We start from the raw sequence: 12,682 nt of genomic DNA on the forward strand, positions 1-12,682 counted from the left end.
GCACTTTTGACCACTTTATGCCTATTGACCTTTCCCCATAGCCCTGTTAGTATGATTTTGACCTACGGGGATGGGCGATACAATTTTCGAGGCCATCGGGCGAGTTTTAGAATGATTTGAGGAAGATATAACTTTTGAATGAAAAATGTTTGACGAATAGTTGACTTTTGGGAAAACAGACATTTTTCGGAATTTCGTCAATTCTGAGAGGTCCAGAGGGTCGATTATGACTTGGTGGTGTATTCAGTTTGGCTCCCGAGGCATTCGGCAGCATTTTGTACTTTGGGTTGGAAAGTTGGTTTTGGCCGTTTGGGGTGACCTGGTCAAATAGACCTCCGTTGGGAATTTCGAGGCCACGGCGGGACGTACCATTGTTTTACATATGTTTGCATGTACGGTTTCATCATGAAAGGCCTCGGATAGATGTCGGGATTTGGGGTGAAACTTAGTGTAAAGCAGATTTTGCTGGTTTCCGATGTCTCGCTCCAACAAGACTATTTATGCCTCAGCGGGGCTTGGCCCGCAGGCGCGAGTCCATGATAGCTTAATGAGATCCGCCTCAGCGGATGGTTCTCTGCTGAGGCGAGATCGCTTAAGCGAACCTTTTACCGCGGAGGCGAATGGCGCTAATTCAGAATCGTCTTTTTATTCCAACTCCAAAAACATTATGCCCATTCACTAAATTCTTGACATAAGGAATTCTAAAGGCAATTTGGGAGGCATTTGAGATTGAACCTTCATTAGGGTAAGTTCTTTTACTCCCTTTTATGTTTATGTCATGATTATTCAGGAAAACTATGGCATTTAAGGAAGCTAATTGGGGAAGATGAGTTCTTATACCCTAAGTTGATGATTATTGAATCTACTTTCAATCTTGTTGGGTTTTATTGGTGATTCTTGCTGATTTCTACCACTAATCATTGGGAAAGTAATTCTAGGCTAGAATCTATAGTGGAAATTAGTGGGACCAGTTGGAGAAGATGAGTTTTCAACCTTCACTATGATACTTGAATCTTAGGCTATAAATATGAGTTCATTGATGAATTTGTCTGTTCTAAACATGGAATCTTCTGGATTAGTTGATAATAAGCTTGAATCTCTAATTTGGGTTAAAGATTGATTATGAAAATCTAGGGTTAATGCCTAAATTGGGGGTTTTCTTCTAAATGATGAAATTGATCAATAATTGAGCTTAATTAGCTATTGGAGAGTAGAATTGAACTTCTAGAACGTTGGGTTACCATTTCCAATCTCGAAATTCCCGTTTTACTTTTGTTGGTTCGACTTCCCTCTTTCCTATAGTTGATTTTCAAATTGAACAAATGTATAGTAATATGGGTATCGCTAATCTCTGTTTCTAACCCAGAAACGTATGACGGACTTTGAGTATTCGGAGGATTTTTCGGAAGGGCAAGGCTCGCGTTTGACGGTTCGTGGCGCAGGCTGCGTCATCCCGGGTAGGTTACGGCTTACACTTTCGGTTAGACTTCAATTAGCGAAGCATATGTAGAAGTCGGTTATTTACAGAGAAAGCATGTTAAGCCTTCAGGTATGAAGTTGGGATGGATACTTTTAGGTTGGTATAGTTGATTCCTTGTGGGCTTGTCGCCTTGTTATTGTGATTTGGCTTGTTGCTACGTGAGAGGTGTTGGGCTTGTTTCCCACTTACTATGTTGTGTTTGTAATGCATTCATTTCTCACTTATCTATTCACTTATCATCGATAAAGGAAGGAATAATGATTTAGGAATGGCATTTTGGAATGTGCCCATGTAGAGGCACGATTGTGATCTTGATTTTTGATTTACATTCGATATTGATATCATGCATAGCATTCATACACATTTGCATGATACATTGATATGAACTATGATTTGGTATTGATGATGATAAGTGAGAAGGAAGCATCCGAGTTTGTGATCGGAGCAGGAGATTATGGACTGGTTTGTTATAGAAGTCGTCTCTGGGCTGTGTGCGAAGTGGCTTGTTATTGTGGAAGTCATCTCTGGGCTGTGTGCGGAGTGACTAGTACATGGACTTCGCGAGTAAAATTTTCCAACCTAATAATTAATAATTAGTGTAAAACAGGTATGAAATGGACAATTATCTCTTGATTTTGCAACTAGACAAGTAAAATTGGACAACTATTTTCAGTATACAGGACAAGTAAAAATGGACGGAGGGAGTAGTAATTGATAGACGTACTTCAAACGTGGGAATGGAATGCTATAAATAAAATAATGAAACCAGTGTGTTAATTTCCAGATGATTCATATGCACTTCTTTTCGCGGTGCTTTCAGGTGCTATAAGTGATTAGAAATTTACTTAAATTATATGAAGTATGGCAATGTGTCTTCATAGACCCCTCCTCTCCACCACCACCCACCCCCCCAAAATTGTGATTTAGCAATGTGTTTTTCACGTAAGGTCACACAATTTACCTCCTAGGATGATACTTTGTTCAGAAATTAAACTCATATATAAACAAAGTTGCCGGTGTAGCAAACTTAGAAAGAAACTTCACGAAATCTTGTTTCTCGGGAAGCCCAAAAGACTAATGCTAAGTACATTTAATAGTGTATTCCACTTGAAAATATAAATATTTCTTCCCTTCCTCGCCTACATTTCAAAATCAAATTTCCTTCCTCTCCTCTGAACATTGAACATTCCAAAATCAAAACACATTCCTTCCATGGATTCTCTAAACTTATCCAAAAACGAAAAATAGATGCAGAAAAAGGCCCAACGTCCTGATTTTGAAGGTTTGATGGACAAAGAGTGGACACCTTCAAGTACGAATATATCCATTGATTCTCCTACAAACTCACCAAAAAAAAAAAAGGAAAATGGAAAATTTAGATGTGAAGAGTGCCTTTCAGAGAGTATGGAGCGAAGAAAATAAAATAGCTATACCTCAAGGCCATCTCGAATATTCATCCATAAACAACACTAAACTTTCATGTAACGACCCATTTGATCGTTTAGGTTTTTTGACCCTTTTACCCTGTTGATCCGAATAATTTTGACCCACGTGGATGTAAGGTACAGTTCTCGAGGGAGTCGGAAGAGTCGTAATGAAAATTGAGGATTTTAGAAGCCCTTAAGTTGAAATAGTGAAAAATGGTTGACCAAAAGTTGATTTTTGTGTATACGAACCTTTTTGGGAATTTTGTCGGTTCCATGAGGGCCAGAGAGTCGATTATAACTTGGTAAGCTGGTTGGTTCAGCTCCCGAAGCGCTCGAGACCGTTTTGGTCACTTAGTTAGAAACTTGATTTTGGGGTTGTGGGGGTTGACCGGGTCAAGATGATCCCCGTTGGGAATTTCGAGGGCATGGGTGACTCTGTAGCGTGTTTTTACGTTGATATGCGTATTCGGTTTGTATCCGGTGGGGCTGGACTTGGTGAAAAATCAAATTTTACTGGTTTCTGGTATCCCGCTTCCGCAGGTGTGCGTTTGCTTTCGTGGGCCTGTCTATGCAGTACTTGGCCTGCAAACGCGAGAGGGTGAGGTGTTAAGTGGCTTCGCGTATGCGCGAGCCACTTCGCTGAGGCGAGTCGCATATGCGGACAAGGTGTTTGCGGATGCAAAAATCGCTGAACAGAGTTCCCTTTTAGTTTCCAATTTCGAACCCATTCTTCCTATTTACCAAAATCTTAACCTAGAGAGTGTTGTGGACAAATTTGGAGAGCTTGTGGTGATTTCATATTGGGGTAAGTTCCTTCGTACTTCCTTGTGATTTATTTATAGCTTAGATTGGAACCCATGATAGCTTTCATCTTTTAAGTTGGGGAAGATAGGTTACAACCCTAAAGTGTTTTATGATTCTTTTTCAATTATAATGAGTTTGTCAGAAGGTCTATTGATTTTCAAGCTTCTAATCATTGGGGAATTTAGTTACTAAGTTGAATCTCTCCTTAATTCTAGGGTGTTGAATATGGAAAATTGGGGGTTTTCTCTAAATTTGGGGGTTTTCAATTAATGATGAAATTAATGCTAATTGGGGACTAGTTGGTGTTGATGATTAGTATTTGGACCTCCTGAGCTTAGGGTTGACCTTTTTCAACCTAAAATTTCTCATTTTACCCTTGTGAGCTCGGGGTCACTTTTTAAAGTAATTTTTGGGGTTTTTTCCGAAAGTATAGCAATATGTATATCATTAGATTTGTAGTCTAACATAGATCAATTATTTGTTAGACTTTGAGCATTAGGAGGCAATCCAGAACGGAAAGGCCTAAGTTTGAGGAGTTTGAGGCTCGTGTTTGGTTTTGAGGTAGGTTATGGCTTACCTTTCTTAGACTTTGATTAGCGAATCGCATGTGTTATATAGTTATAGACGAGGAAAGAATGATAGGCCTTCGGGCATGGTTGTGGTGTTAAATCCACTGGCTTGGTATGACTGGTTATTTGGGCTTGCCACCATACTTTATGCAATTATTGGCATGTGTTATACCTGACAACGTGGTTGTGGTTATGAGGGTTGTGCTAGTTCTATTTGTTGTGATTGGGATTGAGTATCTGATATGTTCCAATGATAGTCTTGATAATATGTGCAACGGTTGGATGTTCCATTGTAGTTCTTATGAATTCCATCTCATATTAACTGGCATTGGTTACATATGATTCCTTATTTCTTGCATTTATACATTCATACATGATTAAAGAGTATGCGAAAGGATTTTGAAATGGAAAGAAAGAGAAAAAGGAAAGTAACATTATTATTGCTATAGTCCGAGGTCCGTACCAGACGTATAGTGGCAGAGTCACGATCCGAGGTCTGTTTCGGAGGGGCTAGTAAATGGACGTCGCGGGTCCCCCATGGGTCATGGCTATTGAAGCGAAAAGTGCTTATAGCATGTGTGTACAAGTTCGAGATACTGATCATTGCATTATGTCCCATCTGTATTGCACTTCTTATCTTATCATTGCATAGTACCGCATCGGATTCTGTTGGTGTTACACTTGTGTTCTTGCTTGTTGTGGAGTGATATCTTAGAAACTTGGCAGACTTGTGGGTTAAAGCTTAAACCTAGGCTATGACTGGTGAATATTGAGACATATTATGCCTGTTGATTGTTGTTGACTACCTTATCTTTTCTACTCGTAGATTTCTGTATTTCATATGTGTTAACTAACCTTAGTCGGCCTATGACTCTTACCAGTACTGGTGTTGTACTGATACTACTCTTTCCACACTCCTTGTGGAGTGTCGATTTTGATTCAGGTTATGTTCGAGACCTCGCTAGTTATCCGAGGCCTTTGACAGATACTCCAGGGTGAGCTACTGCTAGACCTGCAGCCCGAAGATTCTTCCTTTACATATTTGTCTCTTTTTTTTTTTTTTTTTTACTCATGAGGGAATAGTTTTACTATTGAGATTTGTAGTACTCTTTTCAGACTATGTATTATTTTTGTACCTCTTGTACTAGCTTCAGACTAGATCCTTGGGGTGTAGTATTTCTCATTCCGCACCTACATTATTATCTTATATATCTATTGAGACTTAGGGGTCGTTTGGAACATGGTATAATCTGGGATATCCCAAAACTAATTTTGATATCAATTTTGTACCGTATTTGGTAGAAAGTATAAATTTATCATGGATAAATTTATACCTTCTACCAAATAGAGTATAAAATGAAGCACAATCTTAAGGATGAGATATCCCACCTTATGCCATTAACCTTGGGATTATTTTATCCCTTCTCGTAGATGGGATAAATTAGTCCCGGGATAATTTAGTCCGCGTACCAAACAACCCCTTAATATATTTCTGTTTTCACTTCTGCGTTGATTTGATGTTTGGTTATAAGGGAAGTGTTCACCCACCAGGGAGTTAGCGTGGGTTCCTGAACGATTCACGAGTTGGGTCGTGACAATTCAACAAATTATGCTATATTCCTTAATTTTGTAAAGGACAAATTTCACACGGAAACAACAAAAACTCTGTTACGGGATAAACTCAAAAGATTGAAAAAGAAATATCAGGGAAACGTCGCCAAAAGGATTTTTTCCAAGCCTCACGAGGAGAAAATATTTAAACTGTCAAAGAGAATTTGGGTCCAAGGTGACAAGGTGAACGGTACTGCGACTTATTAATTTGAAACACAAAGAAATGAAAATGAAATGGAGGGAACAAACAGAGTAGTGTAATTATACAAGTAATTTAAGCACAACAACCAACAACTATCATATATTCCCATGGATTGCAAAAATTTCGCTTCTTCGATTAATCGAAGTATCAGGACACTAAAATCGAGAACCGAACCAAAAATTTTAATATCGAAATCGAACCGAAGAACCCAGCCCTACCCTGCACCAACCCAAAACCGTTAATTCTTTTATAACATATAGACATCAAATATCATGTGTATCCCATTCTGTATTAGTTATAGACTTTCAGTTGTATTATGTGTTCAAGTGAATTTGATTTATCCCCCTTTTTATCATGACTCTTTTTCCATTTTGATATGTTTTGCTTACTATTTATTTTGCTTGAACAGATTAAAGTGTTGTAATGTACACCACTTGGAAACCTGTTTATTAAGATCATCGCATATTCATATGCATAAGATAAAGATAAACTTCGCGCTATAAGAAAAGCAAAGAGAAATGGTGAAAAGGGAAGTTATTTAAGAAAATGAACAAAATCCACTACTAATATTTGAAATAAATAATCATCTTGAAAAAGTTGACTCTATCGACTAATTAAACAAGCCAAAGAATGCACCAACAAGCTGAAATTTAGTACTAGAATAGTCAATCTTCCACTACACAGATTGCAAAAAAGGGGGAAAAAGGAGAAGAGAGCAACACTTCACCTCATTACAGGAAAATCATCATTCTTATAACCACATAGATCAACAACCACCAAAATAAACTCAAAAGCAGAAAAAAGAAAGCAAATATTTAAAAGCCCAAATAAGTAATACAAAAATCTGGCTTATCATTTGGGAATGGCTTTCAGAGCATCAATGACCAACTTTGTGTGTTTCTACATCACTTTTATCTCCTTCAAATACTGTCGAGCCTTAGCAATCCTTATGGATCATGACTTTGCCAGCATTTCTTGCATGTTCTTCTCGCTAACTAACTGGCCGGGATTTCTCTTGAACCAATCCTCCAAATCAGCAACACTACCTCCACCTAAAATCAAATCCGAACAAAGATTTCATTTTCATTTCTTTGGGTCCAAGGTGACAAGGTGAAAAGTCAAATTAATTAAAATGCAAACTTAAAAATGAGAATGAAATATTAAAAGATAAAATGTATTCTAAATAAGTTGTTATTGATAGCTTTTGTTTCTTATATTCCTTCCAATAAATGACTGTAATAGTTATCTCTCTCTCTCTCTCTCTCTCTCTCTCTCTCTCTCTCTCTCTCTCTATATATATATATATATATATATATATATATATATATATATATATATATATATATAATAAAATTATTTAATTTTTATTAGATCACAAAACTAATTAGTATAATTTTTATAAAATAATGTCAAATAATAATCTCTATAATGGTATTTCTATGTGCTTGCTAATAGACCTGCTCCAACTAGACGATTGCGACTTTCATAACATATCATTAATCTTACACGATAATTCTATGCTCTTCAAATACACATGAAATATCTATGTAGTAATGACTAGTTATAATAATAAATTTTTTAACATCTTGTGTATCATCAAGACTTTGGGATTCCCCTGCTAAATAGGTCTGGTCTTCATCATCATTATTTGTGGTATTACCAACGGATGCCATGTATATGTCTGAAGGCATTTCTATGTTTAGATTTTGCATTAAATCTTTTTTGACTTCTTCCATATAGGCAGCTATCATTTCTTCGATATAACACCTTTCTTCATTTGAATTCTTCTAGCGATATGCTGGAAGGGACTTGGAATTTCCCTCTGCTGTCTGAAATTAATATAATCTCTATAACTGGCTATAGTAGCCTTAATCTTATCTATTAATTCTTGGCCAGGTATATTACCATCGGCTGTTTTCTGAATAAGTTTTTTCAGAATTTTGTATAAAAAATTCTATTGAGACAAGGAAAGTTTTGCGGGCTATAACCCACTACTACCGACCATTTCATGATCCATGGAATAGAGAATTCTATAAAGAAATACATATTAGTTATTCCTTCAAAAAATGTATTATTAGTTTCCAAGTCTATTAACTTGGGAGAAACTTCAACCCATTATGTGTATAAACCCTTGACGGGTTCCGGTAATATTTTGACTGATGGACCATAATTAATCCACCATTGACAAAACAAATTCGGTATGCCCTGTTTATAAACATTGGCACATATCTCTATAAACCAAGAATGTTTCTTATTAGCATTCTCAAATAAAAAGGCTTTATGAAAGCTTTCAACATAATAATTAAATTTAACTGGGACTTTTTGCTCAAGATGGATATTATCTTTTTCCTTGAGCGTACTTAATCCCCATTCAGCTGGAGAAAAAATCTTTTTTATTATAATTTTTGAAAAGTTATAAACTTTTCTGCTATTAGCAGGATAAAAATGTTGAACTTCTCTTGTTCCTATAGAAGAGAGAATCATCTCATAATGCATTCTATACTTATAAGTAGGAGTGGCGTTTGACGCTGTATCCAAATACCTCTGCATTATTTGCCTACTTATGCAATTTGAATTTGTCAATTGAAAATATAATAGCATTATGGAGTCTATCCAATAAATCTCTTTTTGTTTGGAATAGGATATCTAATCCATTTCAAAACTCTATTAAGGGGTTTATAATTTATAACCAATCTAGGAACTCCTCGTTCCTGTTTAGCATGTTTATTAGCATAAAAAGCAGTGTATGACCATGGAGATTTTGAAGGTCGTATGAGACCTTTTTGTAAAAGGGAAGTAATATCCTTTTTACATAATTCTAAATATTCAGAAATCATTTGGCAAGGTCTTGCCTTTGTAGGAATATTTCCTTCATTAAAATTATCTTCGTATGGAAGAGTAACCACATGCTTTTCCTATTCCCAAATGCATAGGGATGCTCACTACAAATTTGTAATGAAAACTGGTTTTTTATAAAATCTATTTTTTGTTGTAATTTAAGATTTTATAAAAGTTCCTCAATATTTATACTATAAATTTCTTGTCTAAGAAAATTGACTTGATGTTTATTTATCAACTTGTCTTTGATTTCATTTATAATTCTTGAAAATGGTTCAGTTATAAACTAAAATTTAACTTCTTTTCCTTCAAAGGTTCCTATTATACCTTTTTCATCCCATTTCAAAATAGGAAATATTTTTTGAAAAAGTGAAGTACCCAATATAATTTGGTTTGAAATATTTTTACCAATACAAAACTTTGTGGTATGCAAACCTTTTCTTAGCAAATATAAGCTTTTGGCAATTTAAAAGCAATTTCCATTTTCTGCCCATTAACAAATCGAAGACTATGAGTAGTTTTATAAAAATATTTGGAGGGAATTAATCCTTTTTGAATACAGTTTAAATCAGCTCCACTATCAACTAGAGCAGTAAATTCCTTTTTAAAATTATAATCAATTAAAAGAGTAATTTTTATAAAAAACTTTTGAGAAGTAAATATCTCAAGTGTTTTGAGAAATTCTCCATTCTCCCTATTACTTGTACCTTCCATTGTTGCATCTGTAATGTCTGGGGTTTCAATAATTTGTTTCCCTTTACCCTCAATTCGGGAAATTCTTTCATCCAAAATGGTATTATGTTTTTTGAGATATGAAATCTCCTTCTTGAGATTATCAATCTCTTTTTCCAAATCTTGTGCTATGATAGGAGTACTTATAATATTTCTCCTTTGTCCAAGAAGTCTTTTAACTTCACACATGGTGTATGGACCTAATGATTCTTGACTCTGTGTTTCACCTTGAATTTCACGTGTTTGATGAATTTTATCAATGATCTGAGACCTAAGCTCCGAATCCTTGATAATCTTTAATAAATCAACCTGGTTACCACCATCTAAGACATTGATATTCAAATCTTTGAACTGAGAGAAGATATTATAAAATTAATCTTCTTCTTTATCGCCTTTACTAGAACAAGGCTATCCCATTTGACAAGGAGCACATTCTTCATCTGAATCCGAAGAAATATAACTTTCATTTTCAAGAACCCTGAGATCTTCATTTGAAGTAGAGTCCTCTGATTCATCTGAATCAAAACTTGAATCTTTCCGTTCTAAATTTAATAATAACTTGAATAATGAGTCCTTTAATTCATCATCAATGTTAAGGTTCTTAATTTTCTCCTTAACTTTGCAGTCTTTATAATAATGACCTACGCGACCACATTTATAGCAAGCTTTAGGATTTTGGATTTAATAAAATCCTTCCTTTTTCGAAATTCCTTTTTCCTTCTTGTTCTCTTTTCCAAGCGTTTTTCTTTCCAAGCTTGGAAATCTTTCTTCTTCTTTCTATGCCTATGAGGCGCTTTGGTTTGTGGAATATCCATACCAAATTGTCCACAAAATTCTCCTAATTTTTGTCTTTCATTTAGATGATGTCTCTTAATCTGCTGATTTAATTTAATCTCATTACATAAGGATAAACCTTCTTGGACACAAGTACCTATTAACTTGCCATAGGTATATTCATCATAATTGATGCTAGTTTCTCCTTTTCTAAGAGCTTTCCTAACTCTTTCTGCAAAGAGGCTAGGTAGTCCATCTATAAACTTGGACTTCCAATGGGTGTTATTACACTCAGGCAATTCCATGACCCTACTAAGGAATACATCCTTATACCACCTAAATGAGGTAAGGGTTTTACATCTCAAGTTCTGAAGCATGGTCCTAATCCTAATATTTTCACTATTATTAGACCATCTACCCGAGAAATGTTCTATGATATTAATAACTAATGAATATACAACATTCTGTATAGAAACAGTTCCATGTTCTCCATGTTCCTGCTTAATAGCAGTTAGAATTCTACCGCGTTGTTCCTGGGTCAAATAATTATCCCACCATCCTTGCAATTGGCCGGTAAAACCAAAGAATAATTATTTCAGCAATGTTCCTATCACTATTTTTATTGGCCTTGCAAATTGTGTTGTACATTAGCATTCTATGTACCAGGGTATAAATTTGTCTCTCGATATAACCATCAATATTTCATTCATAAATCTCTTTACCACTATAACTGTTGGTAATAATATGCTCATGTTCTTCGAGCAATACATCCAGGGGAGTAGGACGAGGATAGTAAAACATCCTTTGAGAAGGTTTTCGGGCATATACTTCCTATATTTTATTAATTTCTTCCGACACCTTCTGCTTATAATCCTGATCAGAAAGGTCAAAATCATTCTCTTCCGCTATTTACGGACTAATTTGCAATCCTTTGAATTTATCATCAAGTAATTGCTCCAACTCTGAAAAAGCTTTTAACTTAAAGTCTTTGATTTCAGGAGGAGGCTGCACACTAGGAGTGGCAATGGTTTCCTGCTTTTTGTCTTTAAAATTAGCAGAATGATGTAATTTTCCGATTTCGGAAAACAATTTTTCAATTCTATCATGTAATGAAATAATTTGTTCGCCCAATATACTCATGTAAATACTGGCGTAATTTTGTTGCTTTAGCATAATATTAATATGCCTAGCAGTGATTTGTAAAGTATCAATTTTCAAATAATTTTGAAAAAGCTGCAAAATGAAGGAACTTATCCTCCTTTTCTATTTGAAAAGATTGTTGTGGAGGGAATATAGTATTAATAATCTCTCCATTAATCAATCTATATTCTCTTTCTAAAACATAAATATAATTTCTAATACATTTGGCCATAAACCAAGGAACAAAAGATATAACCTTGTTGACTTGTGAAAGATCTTTATAAAAGTCATTTTGAAAAAATGTTTGTTTTTCAGTATTAAAATTTTCAAAAAACCATTTTCTAAATGGTTCCCATAATAATATATATATACTAATTTTTTGTCTTGGAAAAATTCTTTTTTTTTTGTCTTTATGATCCCCGATTAAAATCTATTTTTTGGTCTTGATTCATTATAAACCATCTGGAAAATTCTTTTCTAACTCGGTTAATTCTGTGCCTTGAATACCACTGACAATATTATCTTTGTCAATTGAAGCTACTGATTCTATTATCATCATTCTCTCTAATTTGAGAAGTAGAAGCTCTAGATGGAGATTGGACAATATAATCAACTGGTGAAATATAAGAATGACATGAAGAATTTGATCTAGTCAGTCTAGATCTGTTGCTGATACTATACTTTCAGCTTTATCTAACAAAGACTTTGGTTCTGTGAACCTTAATTTGATAACATGTTGCTCACTTAAGCTCTAATTCTAATATAAATATAAATATTTATATAGGTGATTTCATGATTATATAGAGTAAATTTTTTACACAACGACAACAACACACCCAGTGTATTCCCACATGGTGGGGTATGGGGAGGGTAGAGTGTATGCAAACCTTACCCCTACCTTGGGAGGTAGGAAGGCTGTTTCCTATAGACTCCGCCTCAAAAAAAGTTGCCAAGAGAACAATAAAACAACAACATATAATAAGATAAATGATTAAAGAAAGAAAGAAACAAGCAAGCTCTATGAGAATCTAAAAAATAAGCGAGTGAACAAAGATAATAATTCTCCTATAGATTCTCATATAGCTTGCTTGTTTCTTTCTTTAAA

This window comes from Lycium ferocissimum, chromosome 10 (genome assembly GCF_029784015.1).
Source record: "Lycium ferocissimum isolate CSIRO_LF1 chromosome 10, AGI_CSIRO_Lferr_CH_V1, whole genome shotgun sequence".
NCBI classification, from domain to species: Eukaryota; Viridiplantae; Streptophyta; class Magnoliopsida; order Solanales; family Solanaceae; genus Lycium; species Lycium ferocissimum.